General features: G+C 45.5%; 1 protein-coding gene and 1 pseudogene across 5 annotated transcripts in view; both read right to left on the bottom strand.

The window, feature by feature from the left end:
* Positions 1-27,561, bottom strand: part of CHRM3 (cholinergic receptor muscarinic 3) — a 3,761,375-nt gene that overhangs the window by 601,522 nt on the left and 3,132,292 nt on the right. The window lies entirely within an intron of this gene.
* On the bottom strand, positions 294-406 carry LOC138468615 (U6 spliceosomal RNA; annotated as a pseudogene).

Genomic DNA, 27,561 nt, shown 5'->3' with positions numbered 1-27,561 from the left:
CCGCCCCGCCAACCTTGGAATGGGGTGGTATTTCCCCATTCCGCCATGGCGGACTCGTTACAACACCGGCACCAACCATGGTGCTAATAGCGCCCTGGTTTAGCGCCGGGGTTGTAATGAGGGCCATTATCTTTAAATTTGGTAAAGGCTGAATCTTGGTTTGATTGCCTTAATGAAATGTTAATGTCCTGTTAAGTACTCATTTTTGTGTGTGTGAAAGGTTCCATTTTGTAAAAAATATGATACTATAAGAAAAGTTATGTTTAGGTATTTTTTTTCTTCTTTTTTTTATTTTTTGTATGGAATGCTTCGCGAATTTGCATGTCATCCTTGAGCAGGAGCCATGCTAATCTTCTCTGTATCCTTCCAATTTTAGTATATGTGCTGCCGAAGGTATTGTAGTCACCATGGAAGATTTAAAAAAGCAAAGGCTATCCTTCTAGAATAGGAAGTTACAAACTGCAGATTAAATGCAGATTTCATCAGCAATTAATACCACCAGAAATCCCAAAACATATTTTTCTGGGCGAGTTAACTTGGAAAAACTCTATAATAAGGAAGCAGCTCTATTATGAATTCTCCACCTCGACAACCAACTCACATACCACTGACCTGAGCAATGCACTCTAGCACCTGGGTGCAGAAGGCTCCCATGTGATTACACCTGCCTATAGGCCCTAGGGCTCTGACTCAGAACACCTAGAAGCAGACCCACACAGAGTTCCATAAACTGCATAAACTGCATGCCTCCGCACAGCATCAAGGATTTCTTGCATCCAACCCCCCACCCCACCCCCCGCGAACCTCTCTTTCGTGTGCACGGGGGCGCCTGGAGACCTTGCATATGAGAGTGGTGTGCAATGCAAATCCCAACAGGAAAACACAAAATAAACATCTCTTGCTGATTTTTTGCCATGATGCATTTTAAGAAACCTGTTGAAAGAATACTTCAAAAGATTCTTCCGGACTTCGAAATGTACACCAGTGGGAATAGTGTTTGCAAACAAAGATGTTAATTACATCAGTCGTGTGCAGGACCAAGGCATCAGGAAAATACGTGCTGAGAGAAGAACGCATAGTCATTATCCTCTGGCTCGGCACGTGCAGTGTGTGGCGTGGAGGGAGGGCAACAAGCAGTGATGGCAAACGGGGGAGTATCCAGATGAATCGTCCTGCTTCATGTGCTCCAAGAGAAGACCAGCTGAATGAGGACAGCAGCTTCAGGCCTGCTGCAGGTTTGATACAGGTCCAGTGAAGACTGATGACGAGGAGAGACACACGCTTGTCAAATGAGCGGCACTGACGGCCAGCTGGAGTGGCGCATCATGGCTGGATGGGAGTTGCTACCGCTGAGCCTCGTTTGACCAGGTGAAATGCTCTGCGCTAGCTCAATGAGAGAAAGAGCAGCAAAGACAAGCTTCTTAGGACAGATGTGATAGAGTCAGTGCCGCGCGCCATGTTAGCAACACACAGAGAAATGCGAAAGTGAGAAGTGGAGAGATCCAAGGAGTGAATCTGCAGAGTGGGACCAAAAAGAAAACCTGGAGGACATGAAGAATAAGGGAGCCAATTTGCTGAAAATGCTGCTGATTCCAGGACCCAGAGCAACCTGTGAGCATCAAGGCTCACACATATCATTGCAAGCTCTGAAAGAATGAACTGCTGAGGAAACATAGCATGCTGGGACACTGAGTCAAAGGCCCCAGAGCTACCTGAAAGAATGAACTGCTGCGGAAACATAGCATGCTGGGATACTGAGTCCAAGGCCCCAGAGCTAGCTGAAAGAATGAACTGCTGAGGAAACATAGCATGCTTGGTGGCAGAGTCCAAGGCCCAGAGCAAAACGAAAGAATGTTGCATGCTGAAAATTGAGTCCCAGGTACCAAAGTGGACTGAGACACCAATTTCTAGAGAACCGCTACAGGGTGGAGACACAGTGTCCATTGTCTCAAGGAAAACTGAAATCAATGGGTTGGAAAGATTACCAACTGGGATATGGAGTCCCAGGGTCGAAATTAAACAGCGAGAAACACATGTGCTGATAATACTATTTTATGGGATCCTGAACCCAGGTTCATCAAAGCAAACTGAAAGAAATATCAGGGCCTGAAACCACTGATGACTGGATTCTTGAACACGATGAGTGTAACACTGGTCCTTAATCCCAACAAGAAAGCCAAATTCAATCCCGACAGCCCTCACATTTAGAAAATGAAACAGCTTTTCTTTCAACCACAACTCATGAATTTGCCATCTATTTACTCAACTCTGCCACACCAGTTACATGACACCTTAAGTGGAGACCTCACTACTGGAAGAATTTATGTTTTAACATTTTGACCATGAAACTCATATCTTCCATATTTTTCTGATTTCATGTGTATGACCCTTGCCTTTCACTTTTGGGTACCTCAGGCGTGCCCCTTTCACACCCTTCATTTGAAGTACAAAACAGTTCTTCATTTTTGGTTTCATTGGTACTATGGGTAATTATTTCAGTAAAATATATAATACTGTATATTTTCTTTCAAATAAAGAGATTATTCAATAACTCCTCTCGTTGCATCAACCCGCCTTCATCATTCCCATTGCGCCCATGATCCTAAACCATCAAGTTTAGCACATTTCTTATTTGTAGGGCAGGGTGTAAAATAATGGTGTGCGAGCCCATGTTTTTTTGATTTTTACAATTTAAAATAGCTCTGGTTTTTCGCTCACCAAAATGAGCTCTGCTAATGAGGACTCATTCTCTAAATGCTGCATTCTGAAAAATATATAACACACATGTGTTCTCTTAGCTGGAACATGTCTGCTGACAACCCAACAATTGCCATGTGGTTTGGCAACATGGCAGCATCAGAGTAACGTGTACATTCCTGTAACAGCCTGATGAAATCCAAACTACTCCAACAGCCAAGGGAATCTTTGGTTGAAATTACATATAATTGTGTGCTCCCAAGATCTAGTCGTAGTTTGGTTAAACACGTATATAAAGCTATATCTGGTTTGAAATAGTGGCCTATGAGGAAAAACAGTTATAATTTGCCAACACCATCTGATATGTTATTATGAACTGGATTTCTGTGCCACCAACAGTTGTCCGACGTGTGTGTATCACCATCTGGACCTGTGGATCACACACAAGTTGCTTATGGGCCCAGACCTGAAGGTTCGGAAGTCTTGACACCTCCCATAGGAACAGGACAAAGGGTAGTTTGGGAATCAGTTCTTCGAAGTAAGCTCTGCCAGCACAATGAGGATGTCACACCAGGTCCATAATTACTGGGGTCTCTTCAATCAGGAAGACATGAAAGTGAGAGTAGTATAGGGGAATTCAGGAGAGGTTCTTCTCTTCCCAGAGGAGGGGCCCCACCATCCTGGAAATGTTTACACACCACTCCTTCCCATTCCCTCCCTAATTTTCACCAACTTCATGAAGACAAGGCACACTGGAAGCTGACATCATAAGGCAAAAACTCATGTTACTAAATCACATTGGGCCCTTACAGAAGGCTTAAAATGGATCAATCCACCGTGGAAAAATAAATACATAAGGGCTAAGACCCCTCCCTTGGGGAATCATCTTTGGACTACAGAAGGAGGATTTCACTAGAGTCATGATGGGGTATCTGTGGGGTGCAATCAAAGGCCCCAAAGGAAAGGTCCCTTTCAGATGAAAAGAAGGATTTTTCAACACTGACACAAAAATGGCTTTGCATGTGTGGCTGCAAGTGAAAACTGAAGGGCCATGTGGGAAAGGCCTACCTGTCACTGCCAAAGGAAAAGCAGCATTTTAATGCATGAAGGAAGAAGGAACATCAAAGGTCCCTTTCACATGAAAAACAGGTTTTTTAAACAATGACACAAAAGCATCTTTGTATGTGTGTTTGCAGTTTAAATGTGAAAATGGTACCCCTGCTAACATAAAAATGTCAGGGAAAAAACATGGTGCATGTTGACAAAAAGTGATGTATATTATGTTTTGCATACACAATCCCAGCAAACATTGGAAAAGAAAAGCCCACTTGGTTTCCATAAAAAATGTTTCTTTAGGCCAGAGGCAAACCCTTTTGCTGGCTGTGGGACACATGTCACTAAGATCAAAGGGACATCACCTCCCTCACTGGAAGGCTGTCATCCTAGTGTTTACAACGGTAATAAAATATGGCTTGCTTATAAGGTGTGGAAAAACAAGTGTCCTTTAGAATGGCTCTCTCTGCAGGAACATTTTCCCTTGGCTGCAACATGACCAGAATGTAGACAGGAGATGTGAAGACGGCAGAGCTGTGAAGACAATACAATTAAGGAAGGCTGAAACTCCAACTTCAAAGAGCAAACAACCAACTTCAAAGAAACTCATAAAAACTCTGGTCACAGGTTGTTCCCAGAGAAACAAATGGCTGGATGAAGCAGAATTGCCATTTGCTGAACATACGGATGTACAATTAATTTAAAAGAACTATTATAATTTAGGCCTTTTTTCCCAGCAGCCATAAGCAGGATTTTGTTTGTTTATGTGTCATTTCTTAAGTAATTTTCAGGCGATTATCAAATTGGCAGTGTCTGGATACTGACCTGGCCTTCGGAAACCATGAAGATAGTCAGCAAGTAAAAGGAAAGAAGGTGGTTTTGTGACAGAGTCAACCAAACACCTTCATCCCCACACCTTTATGATTTAATGAATTTCAAGTGCTGGAAATTCTGGTGGGCAGGTCTTGGGTGACCGAAAATCTGCACCAAGGGGGAGACAAGAATAGGTTTTAGTTTTACACTTGGTTCTATCCACCTTAACTACCCATATGTGAGTAAAAGTACCTGATAAGGGTGGTTAGCCCTCGTATATGGGGGACCTCTGAAGACTTGTAGCGGCAGTCTTCAGATAATCTCTTCTGAATCTTGAGGTGGTGGGCAGAGGGAAATAGCACTTTTTACTGCGCTTTATTCTATTAAAGGGTTTGGGGAATTAGTCGGGTGTTCCCAGCATGGAACACAATCGATTCTTGTCAGATTCCGTCCATGACTGTAACAAGATGGATTTGGTGTGCAGACTGGGTGTACCTTGAATGTGACCGCTATAGCTAGTACCTAATAAATGTCAAGCGGCATATCTCAGCAGTAGTGTTGCTGAGGTTTCTACACCTTTTTTTTTAAATGTCTTGGAGTGGAAACGGCGATGTGTAGGATTTTGGATCCTAACAGTTCCCATGAATTCTTGTCAGCAAATTGTTTAAAAGAGAAGTGCGTTTTGTAGTCCGGAATGTAAATAAGCAACCGGATGCAGTTCCGGGTTACTGGTGATGCCTTTTTTCAGGATTATATGGTGGCCATTTTATAGTGGTAATAAACCTAACTGGTACCATACCTTTTAGTCCAGTAAGGTTGCCATAACATTCCGGGCACAAGATGAGGTGATGTCCCTTTGATCTTAGTGACATGTTTATCAAACCTGACAAATGTGGAGATATAAAATTCATCCACATGTGACTCAGGGAACTGTAATGGCCATCTAAGATGTGTTCGTGATGGATGTGAACATTTTCCAAATGTGAGAGTTGGTGAACGGGTGCAGGGTAAAATTATGAATATGGGTTAGAAATTACATGTTCTTAACTATTATGTTTTTGGTAAAAATGGTGGAAAACTGCCACATGGTGCGGACCTGTCTCTCATCTTATTTAATTCCCCATTATGAGCTGAATCTGAAAATATATATACTGTGGCAGTTGCAAGTAAAATCAGGAAGTTTTGCCACATAACTAGATTTTTGCCAAGATTTGACATGAGAACAGATGGCGATTGTAAATGAAGTTGCCATATGTCTGCTCCAGACTCTTAAGCCAATATGTTGACATGGGCTGGAGTCGGGAGGAGAGAGAATGGTAACTGTCTCGCCCAAGATTGCAAACTTGATGGTGTCATTGCTGCTATATAAGGAGGAATGCACTAGGGGGAAGGGATAAAGCTGTTGAAATGTACTATCAGGAGGGCTGCTGAAACTTACCATCTGACAGCTGCAAGGAAACACAAGATGAGATTGCTAAGAGTGCATCTGGATGGAGCGGTCTCTTTATTGGAAGGCCTACATTCTGACTGGGTCCTATGTGGAGAGTGGGAGTCCATCCTTGAGAGTGGACTGACCATACACCTGCTCTACCTTTCCAGAGTGTCCTGACATGCAGCTGGCTTTACTGGACTTTAAACAGAGGCTTTCTATGTAAGTAGAACTGATCTCTAGGAAACCAAAAGGTGGGGGAGTCTGCTTGTCTTAAAACCTTTCCTTTTATAGTGGGAGGGGCAAAACTGTGTAGATTCTTAGCCTGTGAAACTAAAAATATTTGTTTAATGAATTCCCCATTTGGTGGAAGACTACGGGGTAATTTTGGTTAAAATTCAAAATGAACAAAGCTCACTTCCCAGTGTGCGCTGAAAAACTATTGCCTATAATTTACTTGGGTAATCCTTTTTGTCCTGTTGACCCCGATTTCTTTAAGGAAGGGGTGTATCTTTGTTCTTAAATCAGTCCAATTGTTTTGTCCAACTATCCCCTAACACAGGCCTTTAAGTGTGGTGCCGGGCTGAAAATCCTAAATTCTCAAATCATCCCAATGTTTACCATCCAGATTCCCTAACACAGGCCTTTCGGTGGAGGGGGGTCTAAAATCCAAAAATCCCAAATCATTCTAATTTTTCTGTCAGACTTCCCCAACCCAGACCAAAGTAGGCAGGGTCTAAAAGCAAACTGCTCTAACATCCTGCGTTTATTTTAAACCAAAAGTGTGGGTGAAATCATAATTGCCAGATGCATTGGTCCAAATTTGTAAAACTAAACTGCTAGCCTTTAAGTTCGCAGGAAAATCAAAATTGCACAGCACTGTATCCATGAATTGTGTTGAACAGCGCTAATTATTTCTTGAATTGAAATTGAGATCATGTATTGTGATTTTTTTTTTCTTAACTAATTTGTATAATTGATTTGTGTAACAAGATGTTAATGGCGAGCCACAAAGAAGGTGGCGTGTGTAGTTTGTGCGATTATTCTTAATATCCATTAAAAAATCAACATAAATATATTTCGTGTATACCGGCCTGGTACTTGGCTCCTTGGTAGGTCAGGGGGAGGGATCAAGGGGTATTAGATCAATTGGAGATAGGGCTGAATAAAATGATCTATGAAATCATTTGTCGCGTGACACCTTGAGTAGGGAGGGAAAGAACTCTGCGTGTTGAGGGCGACCTCTCAATAAACCGTTACATATCTGTTCGCTCAAAGTCCCTTGCCATTGGGATGAAAATAAGGATTTCTGAGAAAGGAATAAGACCTTCTCCCCACCCACTTCAGGGAAACATGTGGAGTGACCTGCTGTTGGACAACGTCTGCCTGCTGCCTAGACACTTGTACCCAAGAGTCAACATGATGAAGGGGTAGACCGGCAAGTGTTCTGGTAATCTTCCTGACTGGCAAAGGCAGACAAAGGACTTGCCTTTTACTCTGTGATCCTGGACAGAGCCTCGCAGCATCCTAGCATCTACAAGATGCTGTGAGCCATTTTGAGCACATTAGAGGCATTTGAGTCACTGTAGGTACTTACAGTAACTCTAAGGTTTGAACTTCTTCAAGCATCAAGCCTGCCAACTAAACACTGACCTTAAGTTTCGCAGCTTCTCAGAGACCCAAGCCTTTGCTGCTGCCAGATAATGATGCTGTGTTGAAACCAGTCAGGGCAGTTATATGGTGATGTTGAAATGCCGCTTTCTCAGCATCTGAGAGCTGTGAACACTCACAACACTCAAGCTCTGCCAACTTGACAAAGTCTGCTGTTTACCAAATTCTTCAAGCCTCAGGCTATTGCTGATGCCAAACAGCTTTGTGTCTAAAACTTAGTTGAGCATCTCACTGACTAGTCCAAACTGAATCCTCAGAAAATGCCCAGACTCTGAAATGTATGGTATTGATCCTGAAAAGAATATTTAAAATGCCTACAGTGGTTTTGTCCAACTGGCATGGTTGTAAGTGGCTCAGCAACATTTAAGGCTACACTCTTTGCTATTTAAAGCCATAATCCTAGAATCCAAACATTGCTGCAAAGATGATGCCTGCACATTGCTATCTTCATACCCAGGGTGCCTCCTTTCACCAAAAGTGCATATTTTGTTCTTTTGTTACAGGGGTGGGCTGTTAGCGCTTTTATTAGTTTGTCTGGTATTTTGCTTTGATTAAAGTCTTAACATTTTATAGAACCTTGATTAGACATCTCTCTTATTCTGGTACTACAATACTGTTGTTGTTTTGATGCTTCCTTGTTGGTTACCACTCTCTTTAAGAGTACAGCCTACACTCGACCCACGCTACCATAAGAAGCAAAAGAGGCAGACCATTCACGTTGTTCCCGTTTCACCTATAAGATTGCCTCAAAGGGGGTGGCTCCTCTCTTGGGAGAAGCGTCCAGATTTGTCATAGATCATTGAGGCTCATTTCAGTATCATTCATGTACCAATGGTGTACACAAATGAAAATGTGTGGTCATTAGAATTTCATTGAATATTGGCAATGTTGTTTTAGTTGATTGACTTCGGGGACTTTCTAGGGCACTTCTTATTCAACTCACCAAAACATTGGTAAAGAGTACTTTCAGGTTAGGAGCAACTATGTTAACTTTGTAATGACATGCATTTATTTTCGGGTGTTGTATTGGACACATACCAAGCAGCCAGGTCAATTGTTGCTATAGTCCATCCATGATGCATTGCAGGCAGCTTTTGTGTAGGATCACATCACATACCATGTACATGTGGATGCTGTGCTGCATGTAACTATTCTAGAAGACCTGTTTTGGGGTATGGAGGGTCTCAAATTTCACATGTATATAGTCACGGCACGCCCCAACCATGTTTGAGAATCTAGCAATGGCATAAAACTTTGCTTTCATGCCATTTAGAGCAAATGAGTCCTTGATGAACATGGTGTGCTGTTCTATACAGTACATCACTGTGCCAAAGACCCTTGTTAGGAGTTTTGAGAAAGAGAGCCTACGTTATGCAATGTGCAAGTACCACAGAGCCCTAGAATGCGCCTCTTGCACAGAAGTGAAACATGGTAAGCAGTTTAAACATAGAAAGCATTGCTGATCTGATCTCGTGATTGGGTTCAAGGCCACTCTTGATTTCAGCCAAAATGAACTGCATTGTTTCTAGGTCCAGCTAGTAGGTGGCAATTACCTGCTGGTGACTGATATCTACAGGAGAGAACCTGGGCCTATACATCCTTGGCACTCTCCTCCTTCCCCCTCATCATCATATGCTGCTGTTAGGTAGGCTGATGGGCTGCCTTCTGTTCCTCCTGAAGGGGGGCTGGCAGTCAGGATGATAAGCTGCCTGCTGGGAGGACTGCTGGTCAGCTGATGTGGGACAGTTGGGCAGGCCAATTGGCTGCCTGCTGGGCAGTATGGTGAATTGAGGGAATGTGTCCCTTCTCCCCAAGGGGGATCCTCCCTCTTTTTTTAGGCTAGAGAGGGGAGCTTGCTCCGCAAGACCCTCCCTCGGTGTCTGGGCAAAATGGACCTCACTGGGACAGAGTCCCCCTTAGAGGACAAGGACACATGTTCCTCTAAGGAACTCCCTAACCCCTCTCCCAGGATGGCATACCGAGGACTGCCTGAGATTCTTAATGGCAATTAAAACCAAGACTGGGCTAAGATAACCGTAACATAAACCATGAGTATCAGAGAAAGGAATCTGTCTCTAAGGACAAACCTCAACTTCACTGTGGCGAGGACATTTAAAGACGAGGACACACTGCGATGGAGGAGAGAGAGAATCATACGGCAGCAGGGGAGGTCCCCTGGTAGCGTAATGCAAGCAGGAGGTGGCGCCAGTGGTAGCACCAGAGCCTGCCAAATTCAGAATGACTCTGAACTATACCAATGTATTCAATAATGTACTTACGAGCAGGGCCTACTGCACGCTGCACAGAGAGTGTGCGGGCGTTTTGGCACATTGCTAATTTTCTGCAGAGTTGGATTCAAAGCGTGACCTCGCATGACTTTAGGAGAACAGTGTCCGGATCCCTGTGTGACATGGGCAGTCAGGTTCCTTCCAATTTATGATTCAGACGGTGCCATTGATTTTATTGAAGACTTGCCACGCTGCATCATGCGGCCTTCAGACAGACGGCGAGCTGCCAATAATTGCAGTCTGCAATGGCACATAAACTGGCACGGGGTTTTACTCAAACGGGCAAGCTGTATGGATCCGAGACCTGCTGATTAAAGAAGTGGGTGCCCATGTGTTGGTCTGTTTCGACTCCGCGCGCTATTTTCTGTCACATAAACTCAGATCTTTCCACGACAACGTTTTAATAGCCTGACTGCAAGCAAATAAAAAAGAAAACTCTGGGTAAGAGAGAAGACCCTTAAAGCCCCGTTGAGAAGCCGTTATTGATTGTGAAGCCCGGGAGACCATTGTATCAAACATGACACAGCAGGTTATCTACATTTTGATAAAAAACAAACACCTGTTGAACTTTTTTCATATCGAAAAGGCTTCTTGCTCGCCTGACACTCTTCTAGACTGATGGCTTTTGGCGGAGGTACGTCGCCATTTTCATGAAGGTCCCTTTTTCTAAGATGATGGCCCACCTCATCTCCTGTGGCAGAATGGGACGCATCGGATAACAAATTGCATTGGCATTTGAGACGTGGCGCACACATTTCTATTTCAACAACGCCTAATAGGAACATGTCTGACAATTACAATCCTCACCAGGGCCGACGGCCCAATCCATCAACGGATCAAGGGACATGCGTGTGTGCTTCTGCGCGAGGCTCGCATACATATTGGATCTGTGATGGATGAGTCGTGCCACTCGTCCATCATATTACATGTGCGATGCGCCAGAACGGAAGGGCCTTCCGTGTAAACATGAGGCAGTGTTTTCAAATGTGTGGAAGCTACTAGAATCCGAAAAGGAAACGGGCCTCGCTGACCGTCCCATCACAGCTTCTAACTTGTTTATCTGAATGGATTGTGTAAAAAACAGGCCATAGTGCCGTCGAACTATGAGGCAAAAATCCGTATGACTTAGAGAAGACGTGTGGATAATATATACGTATACAAAGCGCGGGGATCTGCGTAGACGCTTAATAGCGGGCACGGGAGAGCAAGGCCAATTAATTTCTCTTATGTATATACTGTATATATACAGACTGCTTCACATAGCAAAAGCTGCTTCCACTACTGGTAAACAATGGCAAATTTAAGAATACACAACAGCGGGCAGCAAGAAAATGCGTAAAGGTGTGGGACGTTAAATAATGTTTAAGGTGCTTCCTAAACAGCTTAGTAAAGGGGATGAACATGAAAATGAATGGATTGTACGAAAAAGAGTTAGCTACGAATCCTGCTCGGGGCTGGGGCGGGGGTCAACATCTGTATTGATTCTAATTCACAGCTGGGGCTTGTAAGAGGGGCTGGCCGCTGGAGCAAGAAGAAGCTATGAACTCTAGATGGATGGGGGTCTGACATCAGCCCCACGCACATTGGATCAGCAAGGCCATTTTCAATGTCCACCTCAATGCGAGCAATAGATGCAGTCATGTCAAGCATCAGCGTTTCTATTTGGGGGCAAGAACATGCGGCAAGGAGTCTGACCAGATCTCTGGCAGCATTGCGCTTTCTGCACCTGGCTTCCAAAAGGGTAGACCCGGTGCAGAGGATAGAGCACAGGGGCTGCAGGAGATGTGCGTATCGTGTGTCTCTGTGAATCGAGGGCGTGCTTTTCTTTTCTGTGGCAGTCCAGGCCACATATGCCCCCTTCCCACAATCGGCGGGTGCACTGCTTTAAAGCAATGAATCTGCATGTGCAAAGGTTTACTTTTGTGAATCCGTGCACCCACAGAATGTGGATGTTTTCACCACCTGTGTATCCGCTATGCGCACACCAGGGGAGAAAACATGTTTTGTGAAGAGGGCCATACAGTGTATTAGAGGAGACGACATGGGATCAGAATTTATGAAGTGGGATTGGCTCGCGCCCTGAAGTCAGAGACTAGTCAAACGGGAATCAAAAGTCCTGTGGATGTGGGGACGGTGAGGGAGGAATTTATGAGTGAAGTGAGCAAAACAATTTAAAACACCTCTTTTTGGTAAAGTAAGGTGCAATGTCTCGCGCAGTGATAGGGGAAGGAAAGAAGGGTAGATGTAGAAGCAGAGGAGACTGAGTTGGGATTTCAAGTAATGTTCTCCATTTAGGATGCAGTGATGGGGAACGGCGGGTATTCAAACTGGGGAGACCAGAGGTTCTGTGTGAGGAGTGCATTCAGGCAGAGCGAAGAAGAGGTAAGGAGAGGCCGTTTCAGTGACAGCCGTAGTGGTATTAACTGTCCATTGATGGTTACAGGTGCAACATGGTGCGAGTACATGGGCATCTAATAGCAGCGCCTTGGCCAATGCCATATACTTATATACAAGCTAAAACTGTTGGCTTTGACAATGATTGTTTTTAACAGCACTTCAGTGAGGACACACAGAGTGCTTATAAATCTAGTGATTGAAGGCAGATCAGGTACGATATTTTGATTACACCAGTAGCAGGTTTAAGACTCCAATTAAGTCATTAACTCTCAGAAGACTGCTTTGAAAAACCCTATCAGGCACTTTGAGTTCAAAATTTGATGGTAAGGCTTGAATAAAGAGAGCTCAAAGAGTTCCCATGAGGAGGTGTTGCGGGTGGGCAGTGGTAAGAACTGGCTCGAAATGCACATAGGGATTAGCAAGGCCATGGGCAGTCAATTGGTGGGTACATAACCAAACAACACCTACAGGCTGTGTGTCAGTCCTCATATGCCATGCCTTCCTATCGGTACTTGAATGCAATAGTTTCAGCCTATATGTGTCGGAAGCAACACCTAATAGCCCAAACTAAAAAGATAAACAGTGGCATCCTACAGGGGAATTGTCAACACTGTCAACACTTCAAATAGCATTCCAGTCCCACGTTGGTGCATATTTATATATATCTCAGATAGACCATCGTCCAAGAAAAATACAATACATGAGTGTAGGATGTCCCCATTTGATCTTTATTCTTCCACTGCAATAACATTTTTTTTATTTTCAGTCTCCGACATAGACTAGCAATTGTATTAATAAAAGTTCAACCAGCTAATTAGAGGTCTCAAAATATCTAACTAAGGTTCTAGGGCCTTAAAAAACCCACCACACTTCCTGTTTCCTTTGTGGGTTTTGCCTGGTTGTAGAGAGGAGTGCACAGAGCATGTTCACAAATTGGTGCTTCTGGGGGAGTTCTGGCATTTGTTTGGAGAGTTTTGGAGGAGTATGCTAGTTGTTGATTGTGGGGTTTGTTGAGGTCTGGTTGAACCACTTTTGTCTGTTATGTATCAAGGTTTGTTGTGCTTCGTTTTATCCCCTTTTACCTTTATGTGGCCGTTTTTAGCTGCCCTCTCAAATCCTCTCATTTTAACCCTTATTCCTGGCAAACATATTTTAAAAAACAAAATGTTTTCACTTGTACTTTTTCCTGTTCCCTATGCCTTTTGCGCCACTGTAGAAATGCAAAAAAACAAAAACAATGGTTTTTTGTCTCCTTTTGTGTCACCTAAAAGCAAAATAGGTTCATAGCATGTTTTTCTTTTTGAAATCTCAGAGACCTTTCTGTAAACCCGAGAGGCCTTCATGTATACTAGTGTCTGTTTGTAGTGTCATTTCCTGGGCATGTAGCATTATTATTACATTATTTGTGCCTTGGAAAAGCAATATTTGACCTAGTCCAACCAGTAAAAAATCAAGAGAACTAAGTTTGTCAAGCCAATGCCTAAATTAGTGGTCTAACCCGAAGCAGGTTGTGCAGGCAAGGCTATTTACCATCAACCAGGATCATGGTTTTGGTAGTCAGTACTTTAACGTAATATAAAGTGGTCTTATAGATCTCTTCTTGGCTTCACTGCATGTGGCTCTGTCAGAAAAGAGGGAATGGGAGCCTGTTAGTGGGGTCGCGGGAGAGGCAGATGCAAAACCTCTGGTGCTGATGAGTGAAAGTCAGCAGTACCAGAGGCAGTGCCATTCTACTCCTATTGGTTTGGTGGTGACACTTAGGAGTATGCTATCCGAAGGGGATAGCAAAAGCTCTGAAAGGTTACATTGCTCTTGTTCTCTGTTAGCCATTGATGTGTAGGTGTGTTCAAGGCCCGAATGGGAGAGCTTAGTTGTAACTTGATTAGTGTAAATGTGGTAACTGATAGGCCTGTGGTAGGTATGTGTTGGGGATATATATGTGTAGTGTAGGGTGATAGTAGATTTTAGAAAGGAGTCGATTAGTCTCAGAGAAGAGGGTTACAAAATGTGTACAGGGTAAGCATTTGGGCACCATGTGGGATTGATGGGATTTCAGACATCTGTGGAGATAAACATAGTTTATTGATGGAAAGTTGAGGTAGTGTTGGTTAAACTCCCTTTCTGTTTCATGGCATTTAACCCATTTAGATTCATTTTTTCAATATTCTTTGGGCCGCATTACATGGACGGTGGTAAGGGTTAACGGTCACCGTTAATGGTACCGGTCACAGTTAACCCTTACCGCCTTACTACGAGGTCCCTTTGCGGGTTGGAGGCTTTTTGCAGGCGTTAAAAACCAACCCGCAAGGGGACCAGGGTGCTAATTACGGTACCGCAATTTGCGGCACCATAATTAGCGCCTTCCCCATTCCCATAGAGCCCTATGGGGCAACAATGGGAATGGGGAAGGGCAATGGAGGAAGGCGGAATTACCGCCTTCCCAACCTTGGAATGGGGTGGTAATTCCCCTTTCCTCCAAGGCGGTACCGGTAAATTACCGGCATGAACCATGGTGCTAATAGCACCATGGTTTACCGCACTACGTGTAATGAGGCCCTTTGTCACTGTGGTGTGCATGGCTCCCTGGTGTGTTTATAGAATTTATGGGAGTGCCATCCTTTGAAATATTGAGGTAGATAAGGGAGTGGATGGTTGAGGTTTTGGGGATCATTACTTGCGAGCATTAATTAAGTCGATATTGGTGCTCTTCTCATGATAGTGTTAGTTGCCTATCCAGGTTTTAGCTGGTCCAGTGATCTTCTTCTATGCAGAGGTGTTTGGGCGTGGAGTTCTAGTGTTTGGGCACTAGGAGAGTGAAGGAGACTCCTCAATGTCATTTCCAGTTGAAGTTTGGCACTGTTAACAGTGCATCATCGTTGGATCAAAGTGTTCCCAATGCTAGGTAGCATATTTCCCTATGATGGATTCGAGGGGGGATTTGATGCACTGGATAGTATGGCGCTGTATCGAATGCATACATTTTCATGTATGCCAGCTCCTTATGATGACTTTAAACTGTGTGGTACCAAGGTAAGATAATTCTAACGTTGCTCACAGTTGAAGTAGGCAGAAGTCTATTACATATGGCCAGGAAACTGGTCTGAGCTTTGGTGTGTCACACCCAGATCATACATTCTGTTTTGTTGAGTTGACATTAAGTCTGATTGGAGTTAACCAAGAGTGCATGTGTGCATGGCTTGTGGTGAGCTCTGGTGTCTCCACTCTTGGGCCATTTACTTATTTATTTATGTATTTATTTTATTCATTTATAAAGCGCACTAAACCCAGGGGCATCAAGGCGCTGTTACAACCAGTTACGCAATTGCTTGGGAAGGGGGGGGAGTAATCCGGGAGGAGAAGCACATACTCTGGATTAGGCAAAGAGCCAAGTCTTCTGTCAAGGGTTTTGACCCATGTTGAATCAATAGACTGGGTAGATGTGGGGATGAGCTGTCGCCGCCCATTATTCTATCCCAGAACAAACTAAATCAATAGACTGGGTGGATGTGGGGATGAGCTATCGCCGCCCACATTCACGCCAGAATAGGAGAACTGCGCAGTTGGCACGAGACCACTCCAAAGATACAACCTTCTTGTGGGGGGTTCCACATCCCCATTCTACTGTAAGGATGCCATCAAAACAATGTTAAGCAAGGGTCCTATACTATCAAGCAAATGACCACTCTATTGAAATACAGTAATTCAAGACAACTCAAAAATGGATGCAGTACCGACAAATTCCCCAAGGTGGCGCTAGCGGTCTAAACTCTGACAGGGAAACTGTATTTAGGAGTTGCAAGAGGGGAAGGGACTTCAAAGCTTATTGGTTAATTGGAAATCTAGCCACCTGCTGTTCCCAGAGGCCAAGAGGCTGGTAAACCTTAACACCTCAGAGATTCCCACACTAGGAGGCAGGATATCACATGACCCTGTTGATTGATTGAGGAGAGACTTCCAGGCAGCCTGCTGGAGCCCACACAAAAGGCCCTTTCTGTTGAATGGGGTATGTTAATTTTGAGTTTTTCCTGTCAACAGCCCTCTGCCAGCAAGGAGAGACATGTGATCACTGACCCACCCAGACTCCTGGAGGCGGACCCAAACACTTGGGGGAGTTGAATTGCAACAAATATATATTTTATAGAAACAGTGATAATTTATTGTAACCAAATGACAGGAATGTATAACTTTGAGAGTCTTAGTTTGAAAAATGCCCTCACGATTTGAGTCCAAACTCCAATTTGTACCATGTTCTGGGGCAAAACCCAGCTAATTATGATTATTGTTGAGAATGTGTTTAAGCTAGAGACATGGAAAGTTACTGGGATATATGTGGAAGGGAAATGTACCTTTGTATAATTTTTGATGAAAATCCCATGTTGCAAAACCCACTAAAATCGAAAATAAGTTGCCATTTTTGAATGCAAGCTCCTAGAAACGCCAGAGTCGGGACAGGGACTATCTTTAGTAATATATGATGTGTGTATGTGATGTCAAACAACTGTGTACCTGGGAAATATGTATTTGGATCAGGAATAGATTTGTGTGCACATTGACCAGGGGAGTGTCATTTCTGCAGGTCATAAAAATGACATCACTCTGACACACTATCTCTTCCCAAATTAGGGACCAAAGAATCTATTGACCTATCAAACCAAGAGAGGGGCAGGCTCAGTTATGCCACGCACACACCCACTTCCAAAACACATAAAAAGAGACTGCTGGGACAGGTAGGGACATTCAATTTCATTTGCTGCGGAGCATGCTGACCGACGACTTCACATCCAGAGATCCAACACTTAGACTTCCAAGCCAAACATAGTCTACAGATCTTTGAACCTAGAAGGCCCACAGCAAGCAAAAGTATTCTCAGCAGGCCTTCAGAATCCAGCAAACCTAACCAAACTATTCAACAGCCGGGCGAGCTGTTTGAATTCTTTGCCAAGAACAATTGCCAGAGACCAGACCAGAGATCCAGAGAACCACAGGCCGCTGTATCCAGAGAGCTGACCCAGACCGCTGTGAGCAGAACCACCCAGTCCAGTCCAGTTGACCAGATCCGTGACGAGGCCCATTCATTTCCAAATTAGGAGTGAGTATCCGCCAGAACTGTGCAGAACCCAATCTCTTAGTTAAAATAATCTAATTCAAGCTATTTTAACTTAATTAGATCACCCTCCTAGAAATCGTGTCATCTGTCATTTTAAAGCTGCACAACTGTCACCTGTCAATTCTGCAGCTGCAAGCTGTCACCTGTCATTTTGAGTTTTACTTTAAATCCGAAAATCTACCTTTATTAAATAATCCATATCTCCGGAACCGCTAGGAACACGATTTAACTTCCATCTGAAAGCTTGGAATCTAGGCTTTCCAACAAACCTAGAACCGACTTCCTACCCCCTATACTTTTTCCGTAATCGTGAGACACGCACTCGCGAAATTTACAGCGATTTGCGATTTGGCCCGATTTCTTCATCTATAGAAATCAGCAGCTTTTTGCTTCTCTTTGCTAAAATTCGTTTGCAATCTGCTAATCATTCATAGAGTATTGTTAAAGTGAGCCTGAACTAATATAAAGTAGCCATCACCTACCCTGAACCTCTAGAGGGAATTAAAAGCAATTTTAGCACCTTTTCACTTCCTTGCAAACCACATTAAAGTAATTCGCCTGTGTTTAAAACTCATCCCTGTTTTCTCTAAGCTTGCTGGGGGAACTGGAACTGTGTATTGCATTATAAAATGTGATTTGTTGGGATTCTTGAAGACTGTGTGCTCTCCTTCCATTTCTTGTATTGCATAGGGGGGGAGTGAATTGTCAATGAAAAAGTGATCATATTACCTTTTGCTAAAATCATAACAAGTTATTTCTGTACTGCATTTTATTCCACCTTGCATTTCCTTGAAACCATCAGGCATTTTCAGCTACCTCATCCTCTACACTACTCCTAAGTAACCAAATCAGTGTACCCCTGTAACATTATCCATTGTTGATCACGGTCATATTCTTAAGTGTGATATCAGTTATCAATTTATTTATAAAGTGTGATAGATATATATATTGTTGAATTGTCCAAATAAACCTTTTAATTTGCAAAAAAACCCTACTTCTTGGCCAAGTGGGGTCAGGTGGATTCTAAGAGGGGGGGGTGTTATGCAAGGGTTGTCATCCAGAGTACTGAACTGGATATAAAAATACATCAATAAGGGTTTTCCTCAGCATCCCAGGCTAGGCATTGACTTAGCTGTAGTATTGATTGAATATCACTTACACTTCAGTGTGCTCCTCAACACCCAGTGATATTGTTCCGCTCTTAAGGCTGGCAGAAGTGAATTCCATTGTCTGGTCGTGAAGGTGAGAAAGCTAGCACCTCCCACTTCAGATCAGTTGAATTTAGGCAGCCGAAGTCTGTTGGTGTAGGCGGATCTTAGTGGTCTATAAGCATGGGTTATGGAGAACTTCTATGAGAGATAAAGAGGGGCTACGTTGGAGAGGCATTTGTGTGTGATCGAGAGGGTCTTCAAGATGATTCTTTCACAGATCGACAGCTAGTGAATGCTTCTCCTAGCACCAGAAATGTGATCTCTTTAGAGAATGTTGAGGGCAGCTCTGATGGCATTGTTCTGGATCACCTGCATCTTGCCAATGTTAGGCTTCAAGGTGACCGCAAAGAGAGTCTAACCTTGCACCGTTAATGGAACGAGCGATGGTGAGGCAGCTGTCTTGGGATAGGAAAGCTATAGAGGCATTGATCACTTTTGTAGTGTGCACAGCAGATGAGGCAATGGCGCTCACCTGTCACGAGAGTGAGAGGGGAGAGTCTAAGTGCACTCCTAAGGTCTTTACTGAGCAGGAGGCAGGGATTAGAGTATTGTCAATGTTGAAGGAGCCGTATTGTGGGTCAAGCTTCTTTAAGGTTGTCAGAGATCCTACCACTAGGATCTCAGTCTTATCATCATTAAGACAAATGCCACGCATGGCCATCAAAGCTTGGATGGTGGAGCAGACTTTGTTTAGGGCAGTTGTGTCATTAGAGTAGTTGCCTGACAGGTGGAGGAGAATTTGGCTGTCATCAGCATAGTTTGTGTAGGATATGCTGATGGCATCTTGAAGGTGAAAAAGAGGTTTTGTGAATATGTTGTAGAGGGTGGCTGATACACAAGAGCCTTGGGGTACACTGGCGTTTTCTGTGAAAACTCTTATGGATCTGTCTTTAAGGAATGAGGCAACCCAGGCCATGGCTTCTGCAGACAAGTCAGCAGCAGTGGTGAGGTGGTTGCAGAGTATTTAATGGTCGACCAAGTCCAACGCTGCTGAGAGGTCAAGGAGAAGCAGGAGAGCAGGTTTCCCACCATCTCTAAAATCGTCCAACTGGTTCTTGAGGTCGATGAGGGCAGATTCCGTACCATGGGTAGGACAGAAGCCTGATTTTTGTGTACCAAGGATTTGGTGTGCTTCGAGGAATTGCTGAATTTGGATGTAAACTGCTCTGTCCAGGATTTTCAGGAGGAATGGGATGGTAGTGATCGATCTGTAATTATTGGGGATGGAGGGGTTGAGCAAAACTTTTTTAATCAGAGATGGTACTATGCGGGAGGCTAGGGATCCGTTGATAAATCTGGTAATACACGGTACTAGAGTGTTTGCACAGTCCTTGGTGATGGTGGCTGGGCAGACATCTCCTTTGCACCTTGTGGGTTTGATGGGTTAAGGATGGCGTCAGTACCCTCTTCTGTGATCGGGTTTAAGTCAAATATGGGGCACTTTTCAGAGATGGCAGTAGTGGCAGGGGGTGGGTAGGGTGAAGGTAGAGGTGGCACTGGCAGACTATTGAGTGAAGGTGGTTTGTGGTTGATTTCGTTCTGTAATAAATCAATTTTGTTCAGCATGGCATTTTGTATCACTGAGCACCAGGCTTCATCTTTAGTAGTGACTGTGCCGGGGGGCTGCAGGAGCTTCTAGCTCCTTCAAAATAATGAAAAGCTTACGTGTTTTGGAGTTACCAGTGGCTATTCTAAGGTTATACGCAGAGGCTTTAGCCGAGATGATGGCTTGTTTGTACGTTTTGGCCACAACGGTGAACAGGGTTTTTAGTGAACTGGAGGGGTAATTTCTCCAATTAGTTTCAGCAGTGCGCTTTAATGCACAGAGCTGGTGGAGATTGGAGGTAAATCACGTGTTCATGTATTCGGCTTGTTTGGCTTTACGTGGTGCCAGAGGGGCAATGGTGTCAACTGCAGTAGAGAGTGTGTTGGTGTAAAGGTTGGCAAGTATGTTGGGGTCATTGGTGGAGAGGTTGTGCTGCAGCAATGGCACCAACAAAGGGGCAATGGTGTCAGAGGTGAGTTTCCGGGAGCTGCAGGCTAGTGTAGGGGGTAGGATGGTGGTCATAGTTAGTTGAGTTAGAAATGATGGATACAATGTGGTGGTCAGACCAGTTGCACGGGGTGTTGGTGCAGATATTGGTTTGGCAACCCAGTCGATCGTACGACCGTTGTTGTGTGTTGGGTTGTGGACGCGATGATTAACGTCAAGAGTGCTCAGTGACTTGGCTACTGAGCAGGCATGGGAATCAAGAGGGTGATTTAGGTCCAGGTTCAGATCTCCTAGGAGTGTAGCAGGAGCATAGTTCTGGATGCAGGTTTGATGTTGGTGGTTAAAGTGTGCAGGAGATTTCCCCCAAAAGAGAGGATGAGTCCGGGTGGCAGGTAGATAATGTGTAGCTTGAGTGTTTCTGTGTGTGGGATGGACATTTTGGTAGAAAGTAGGTTGTTGTTGCCTTCAAAAGAAGAGGAAAAGGGTCTGATTAGTAGGGAGTTTTTCGCGATAAGGTCAACACCCCCCGACCCCTCCTAGAGGTGGGTCTGTCACTCCTCTATATGGTATAGGCCACGTTCAGCCATGTCTCTGTGATGGCCAGCAGGTCTAGTTTAAGGGTGCATAGCAGGTCATTCATCTCCAGGGCGTGTACGGTAGGGAGCTAGTCTCCCAGGAGTGTGGATGTGTGTCTGATTGGTATGCTGCTGGGAGGGAGAGTGTTGGGCTGGGTGATGCAGGAGCTTCAAATTGTGCAAGGAGCTCAGCACTGCAGGGTAAGGTGGGCATGGCTGGTGGGTTCCTGACTGGGAACTCAGGATCAGGGCTCTGAAGCACGTGTTTAGTGTTGGTGGGGGGTGTATGAACAGGCTCTTAAGTGCCTGTTTCTATTTGGTCTGGGGTTTGTGCAAAGGTGGGTCAGAGGGCTGTAGGTCCTGGCTCTAAGTTTTAGGTTCCTGCCAGTGGCAATATTTAGGTTAGAGGCTGGTGGGAGTGCTGTTTGCGAATTCTTCCTACTGGTAACGATAGAGTTTGAGGCTGGGCTGGGGTTGGGAGGAGCTAGATTCAGCAGCGTGGGACATTCTTCAAAGGTGGGCATAGTGAGTGTGGCCGTTATGGCGGATTGTTGTTTGGCAGCAGGGTTGTGTGCAATCTGGTGAGGCTGGGGAGCCGATTTACGTGTGCTTATCATTGCGGGTTTGAGGCCATAGGTAGTGGGCGGCAATGGGATATACTTAGCGCAGCTCAGACTCACAATGCATGGAGGAGCATCACGTGACATTGTAGCGCTAGAGTATGGCTGGTTTGCATTGAAAGACTCACCTTTGCCTTGCTGGAGGTATCATATTCCGGGTGACTCAGGTAAGTCTGCAGGATGTGAACTGGTGCGGGCTAGAGGGCGGTCCCGGCGGAGACCGGCAGAGACATCTGTTTCTTTCCTCATCAGGCTTAGGTGCTGGCGTTATGGGGTGGCCCGCATCGCCTTCTGACTTGGCAGGGAGTGTCGGGTAGGTGCGTTCCTCCATGAATCAGCTGCTTGCAAGCAGCATGATGATGCGTGGGAGCTCAGTGGAGCTCAGTCGATAACTCAGCCATCTTATCATGGATCAGCTGGATGTATTCAGGCATGGCTGTGCCAGGGGGTGATCCCTTTGTTGGGCCCCTGAGGGGGCTGCTGCAGGTGGATGTTGTGTCTCGGCCAGACTGGCAGAGAGATCTGTTTCCTTCCTCATCGGCCTTAGGTGGTGGCCATGTGGGGTGGCCGGCATCACCTTCCGGCTTGTCAGGGAGTGCCGGGTAGGTGCATTCCTACATGCATCAGCTGCTTGCAGGCGGCACGATGATGCGTGGGAGCTCAGCAGAGCTCGGTCCATAATGACGTCCATTTTATCATGGATCAGCTGGCTGTATCCAGGCATGTCTGTGCCAGGGCGGTGATCCCTTTGTTGTGCCCATTTGGGGGCTGCTGCAGACGGATGTTGTGAGCTTGTAAACTATTTGCATGCCATCTGCATTGAAGCATGTGCGGCCTGAATTGTTAATAAGATCACGTTTCGAGATTAGTTACACAAATGACAGTCCTCTATGTTAAATGTTAAAATGCACAGTGGAAATGGGGGCTCCGTGTGGCACTCCACAGGACACAGCAAGCAGACTAGAAGCAAATGGGTCAATGAAAATAGACTGGATGTGGTAAGTCAAAAGTGAAAAAAAAATGGATCCAGGCCTGTGCATAGCTTTGGATGCTGCCTCTTTCCAAGCCCAGTGATGACAGTTGTTGACCGATCAACGGCGTGAAATACAGTTGATGAATCTAATAGGATGCGTGCCACCACACCACCTCATTTCTGCATGTATAGGACATGAAGAAATAAAAGACTAGCACCAATTTGGTCTTTCTTGCAGGACAACAAGCTGCTTATTTAGAGATAGAGAAGTAGATGGCCTCATTGACATTGAGGATTTGGTGGGTGAATGCATTTTGGGTGCTTTTACTCCTATTGGAAAAGAGGGAAATTGTCGCAAGGTTGGCTGGTTCAGTGGGTTCCTAGGGGGGCTGATTCAATAAGGGACTAGTTCGAGCCACCTGAAAGACAGGATGGGCCAAACCTCGAGTTAAAGAAATATTAAATAGCTTGGTGATAACTTGGTGGAAAAGAGAAATGTGGTCCTTTACTGTGGTCCTTTACTGTATTAAATTGGAAATAGCAAGTTTCTGGAACAGGAGCCCAAGTATAGGTGAGAGAGTCAGAGAGTGAACCAGGGTTCAAGGTCTTCTAATTCCTTGATTGGTAAAGCTCAGAATTTGTTTCAGACATAGCCCCTGGGCCAAGAATAATGAAATATATTAGGTAATGGTCAATTCAAGCAAGAGGCAAAAACGAATAAATATTAATAAAGTCAGGGTACAGGGGGGGTAAAAATAAGGTTGAGTGGTTGCCCAGCCATGTGGGTGTGACTGGTGAAGTTGAGGTTTCCTGAGGAGTTTAGTTGTGCAGGGAGAGAGATATTGTTCAGCCACTTATTAACATTACAAAGGGCAGAGTTAGCTTTCAGAGATGTTTTAGCTTTGTTGGTCTGTTATCACAGAGGAGGAGAAAGTGGAGAACTGGGCTGCAAGGAGGCAGGAGATTTCTCTATGTGAAGAGATGGGATTTTGACAAGGTGGTGCAGCACTGAAAGAGTTGAAAGATACAATATCATCTTTGGTTAGTTCACCAGGAAAGCATGGAGCTATATAGAGTGCCGCATTTTCAGACGCTCGACCGACGGGCTCAGACGAGTTTGCTTCTAGCACACCTCAATAATAGACAACAAAAGGGGGTCCAGGCAAACCAGAGCTCAGAGGGAGCATAAGAGGACGGTAAGTGAGAAATAAAAGAAGTAAAAAGACAAGCCTACGAACACCAAAAAAAGGCAGGTCCGGGGTACCAGTGTTATGAAAGAGCACACAAAATAAGTGCAAAGTTTACATTAAAAGCAATAAAAGAACAAATGTCACACTAAGCACAGTATTCAAAACCAGCGGCGGGTGGGGGTAAGGAGCGGGCAAAGGTTTGAAGATTCTTTTACCCTCAACCTGCTAAGTGGGTGTCAGATGAGAATCCCTAGACTACGTGGTATTTGTTCTAGCCATGTAGAAATGTCAGTATGGCTTGAAGACACAAATGGTAAGGAGGCAGGCTTGACAGAACGTCAATAAAGGGCCCAAGCCCTAAAACCCATAGAAAGAAAGCATTTTCCGCGGGGGTACATGGTCAATCCTTTGAGCAGAAGTCGCCCTGACGAATTCTTAGGAAGAAGACTCTGCTAAATCATATATTTGGATACAAATTGTTTAAACCCCTTAAGTGCCAGCCTACTATGCAAGTCTATGCAAAAAGGACGAGCATACTCGTCTTTGGCACTTATTACACAATATTTGTTACATGGGGCCTCATTACGACCCTGCGGGTCCGGAAAGAACGGTGGCGGTAAAACCGCCGCCACCGTTGTTTCCGGACCGGCTGATTCAGAGTCCTGCAGCGGGAGGTGTCACTCCCGCCAGGTCTGACCTAGCGGGATTAACACCACCCGCCAGCAGGCGGACATGGAAACACCGGCTCTGTCATAGACGGAACCAGTGTTTCCATGGTCCCCATCCCCATGGAGTCCTATTGGACTCCATGGGAATGGGGATTTACAGAATTCCGCCTCCGGAATTACCGGGTCACCGGGGTTGTAATGCCCCGGTGTTTCCTGCAATCACGAAGGCAGAATGGTGTTACAGGTCCGGCGGCAGCCTGCTGGTTTTTCCGGCATGGCTGCCGCTGGACTCGTAATGAGGCCCCTGGTGTTTTAAAAGTGAAAGTCTGCCATCTACATCTCGCATTTGCAAACCTGCTGTGACCACAGGGCTATCCACTTCTTGCTTTTGTGCTGCTGAAACAGCCTTTACCTTCTCCTTTATTCCAAGAATTGAGGCAGCCACTTCCTGGGTTAAGCGCCTATCTACCTCGCCCGTCTCTTTGCTCTTCTCTGCCTCGTGCATCTGATTGACAAAGAAAGGCCAAGCAGGCATCAGGCTGACTTCTGAAACACAACTTACGGTCACTCGTCTAAGAAAAGTAGAGCGAACAAGACATCCCTTCGCCTCATATCTTTCAGGATTTGACAACTGGATAACGTAGCAAACTGAGATAAGGTTTCTTGGCACTGTTATCAACTTAAAAGGCCGAACTTGCTGCTGGCATCTCCTTTCATTAATAATGTCACACTAAAGGTTGCAGACGGAGCAAGACACTTTTCTGAATAGCAATGCGTCTCGTTAAAGATGAGACTTGGGTAAATGAGTATGAAATATCGGATTATATTCAACTTCAGTTATTAGAAGCTCCGAAGGTGTTTTCCAATGTTTATTTGAGAGCCACGACTAGTACATTTTATTTAAGCTGCCATTCATGTTTAAAACAATACATGCATTTTCCATCAAATCAAAATTGTATCTGAATTTGCATCGTCTCACTTGTAATGTGTGACTCTCCCATGTGCATTACCCCTTTAAGGGGATGTGTCCATCCCACGTGTATTGCCCTTTTAAGGTGGGCCATGACGGGGGGGGGGGAGGAAAAATGGAGTGGCCGCAGCCGCAGCATAGAAAGAACCTCCTGCTGCAGAAGAGAGAGCTGTGCTCCAACAGTAAGCCTGAGCCGCCGGGGCAAAGAGGAGGGAAAGCAGCATTGCTGCTAACTCCAGGAGGTGGGTGCCCCTGCGAGCGGCAGCACTGTCCTGTGCCGCCGCCAGAGCGTCCCCTGTTATCCCGGGCCTGGCAGTAAAATGAAGGAAGTGCTCCGGTCGGGAGCAGAGGAAAGAAGGAGCACCCGCAAGATCCCGGGTCGCTGGCGGTGAGTGCTGCTGTGCTCCGGGAGGAGCAGAGAAAAAAAAATGCATGCTCTCTGCCAGAGCTGATACAAGTAAAGCAGATGGCCCTCTGAAAAGCGTGGGCCGCCTGGTGGTGATAGTCTGCATGCTCAATGCCGAAGAGAATATGAATGAAACAGGTGGCCCTCGAAAAAGCCTGAGGCATGTGGCGGTGTGGATAAGGACGCGCTGGTCTGGAGCAGTTAAAGTGTAACCCAGCAATATTGGAGCACAATTCACAATCAATCAACAACAGAGAAACAGGTGACTGTTTAACTGTTGTTGTGCCTCACCTGATAAGCAATCTGGATCATCAAGGTCAGAAGGGTAGGCATGGCACATCATGCGTTTCTGCCTGGGGTAGCTAAATAACAAGCAAGTGGCTGCTAACACCTCGCAACTCTCAGCACCCTACCACCCTTCGCGCCTGAGGAAGAGGAGGTGAACATCTCACGCCTGGAGGAGGGAGAGACCTAGGTAGCAAGCGACCCCAACACTGTGCCACCACAGTCAATCTGCCTGCCCTACGAGGGGCCTCAACTCCATGCCACCAGCATCTACCACTGGTGGGCGCCCTCCTGCCTGAGGGAGAGAACCATGCGGCAAGTGGCTGCAGTGCCCTGTCACTGGTGTCAACTGGCCTGTCCTGTAAGTGGCCCCATCACTGAGCCACTACAGTCACCCTGCCTGCCCCACAGGTGGCCCTGACCATGCCACAAATGTTCCTGGACTACCAGCCACTGACGTCACCAGGCCTGTCCTCTAAGTGGCCCCAACACCCTGCCACCAGTGTCACCCAGTCTGCCCTACCGGTGGCCCTGTCTGCCTACCACTAGGGACACCTTGACTGCCCGTCTCTAAGGTCACCCTGCATGCCATGCCATCGAAGGAGCAGGCTAATGTGGGCTTGAGGGAGATACCTGCCGGCCCCCTGAGTTCAGCCAACAACGTGTGTCTGACCAAACCGTGCAGCCCTGGCACCCGACACCAAGAAGCACGGCAACAGGCAAGGTATGGGTTGCAGCTCATCATGAGTGCTTGTGTGCCCTCCTGTGCCATTGGAGGAAAGAGACACTCCTGATTGGGGGAACATCGCTGAAGAGGGGGGTGAGTGAGGTCCTGTCACCCCATGCCCTGTCAACATTACGTGGAGCAGTCTGGACGTCCTGCTATCTGCGTCTTGCTGCCCTGCCCACAACATCAAGGGACTATGCTGATGTGGCGCCTGGTACCCGTCAGGTGCGGCTTTGCCGGCGTTGAACTGTACTATCAATGGACCTGCACCCGGGGAAGTGACTCCTGAACGGACACTCATGAAAAGTGAACTGGTCTCCTGCAGTCCTGCAATTGCTTAAGGACTCAGTGTACATGTGTTTTGAAGCTCTGAACCTGGATATTAGCTACATGCTTAAAGTGGTTTCAGTAAAGAACAGTGATGTGAAGCTGTGATCCCGCAGTTAGTAGGTGTGCGTATCTTGCCAGCGGCCAACCATGGTGTCTTT

This window comes from Ambystoma mexicanum, chromosome 4q (assembly GCF_040938575.1).
Source record: "Ambystoma mexicanum isolate Mex_15411 chromosome 4q, UKY_AmexF1_1, whole genome shotgun sequence".
Classification (NCBI taxonomy): Eukaryota; Metazoa; Chordata; class Amphibia; order Caudata; family Ambystomatidae; genus Ambystoma; species Ambystoma mexicanum.
The sequence above is the reverse complement of the archived record's forward strand: the minus strand, read 5'-3'. Positions and strand labels throughout refer to the sequence as shown.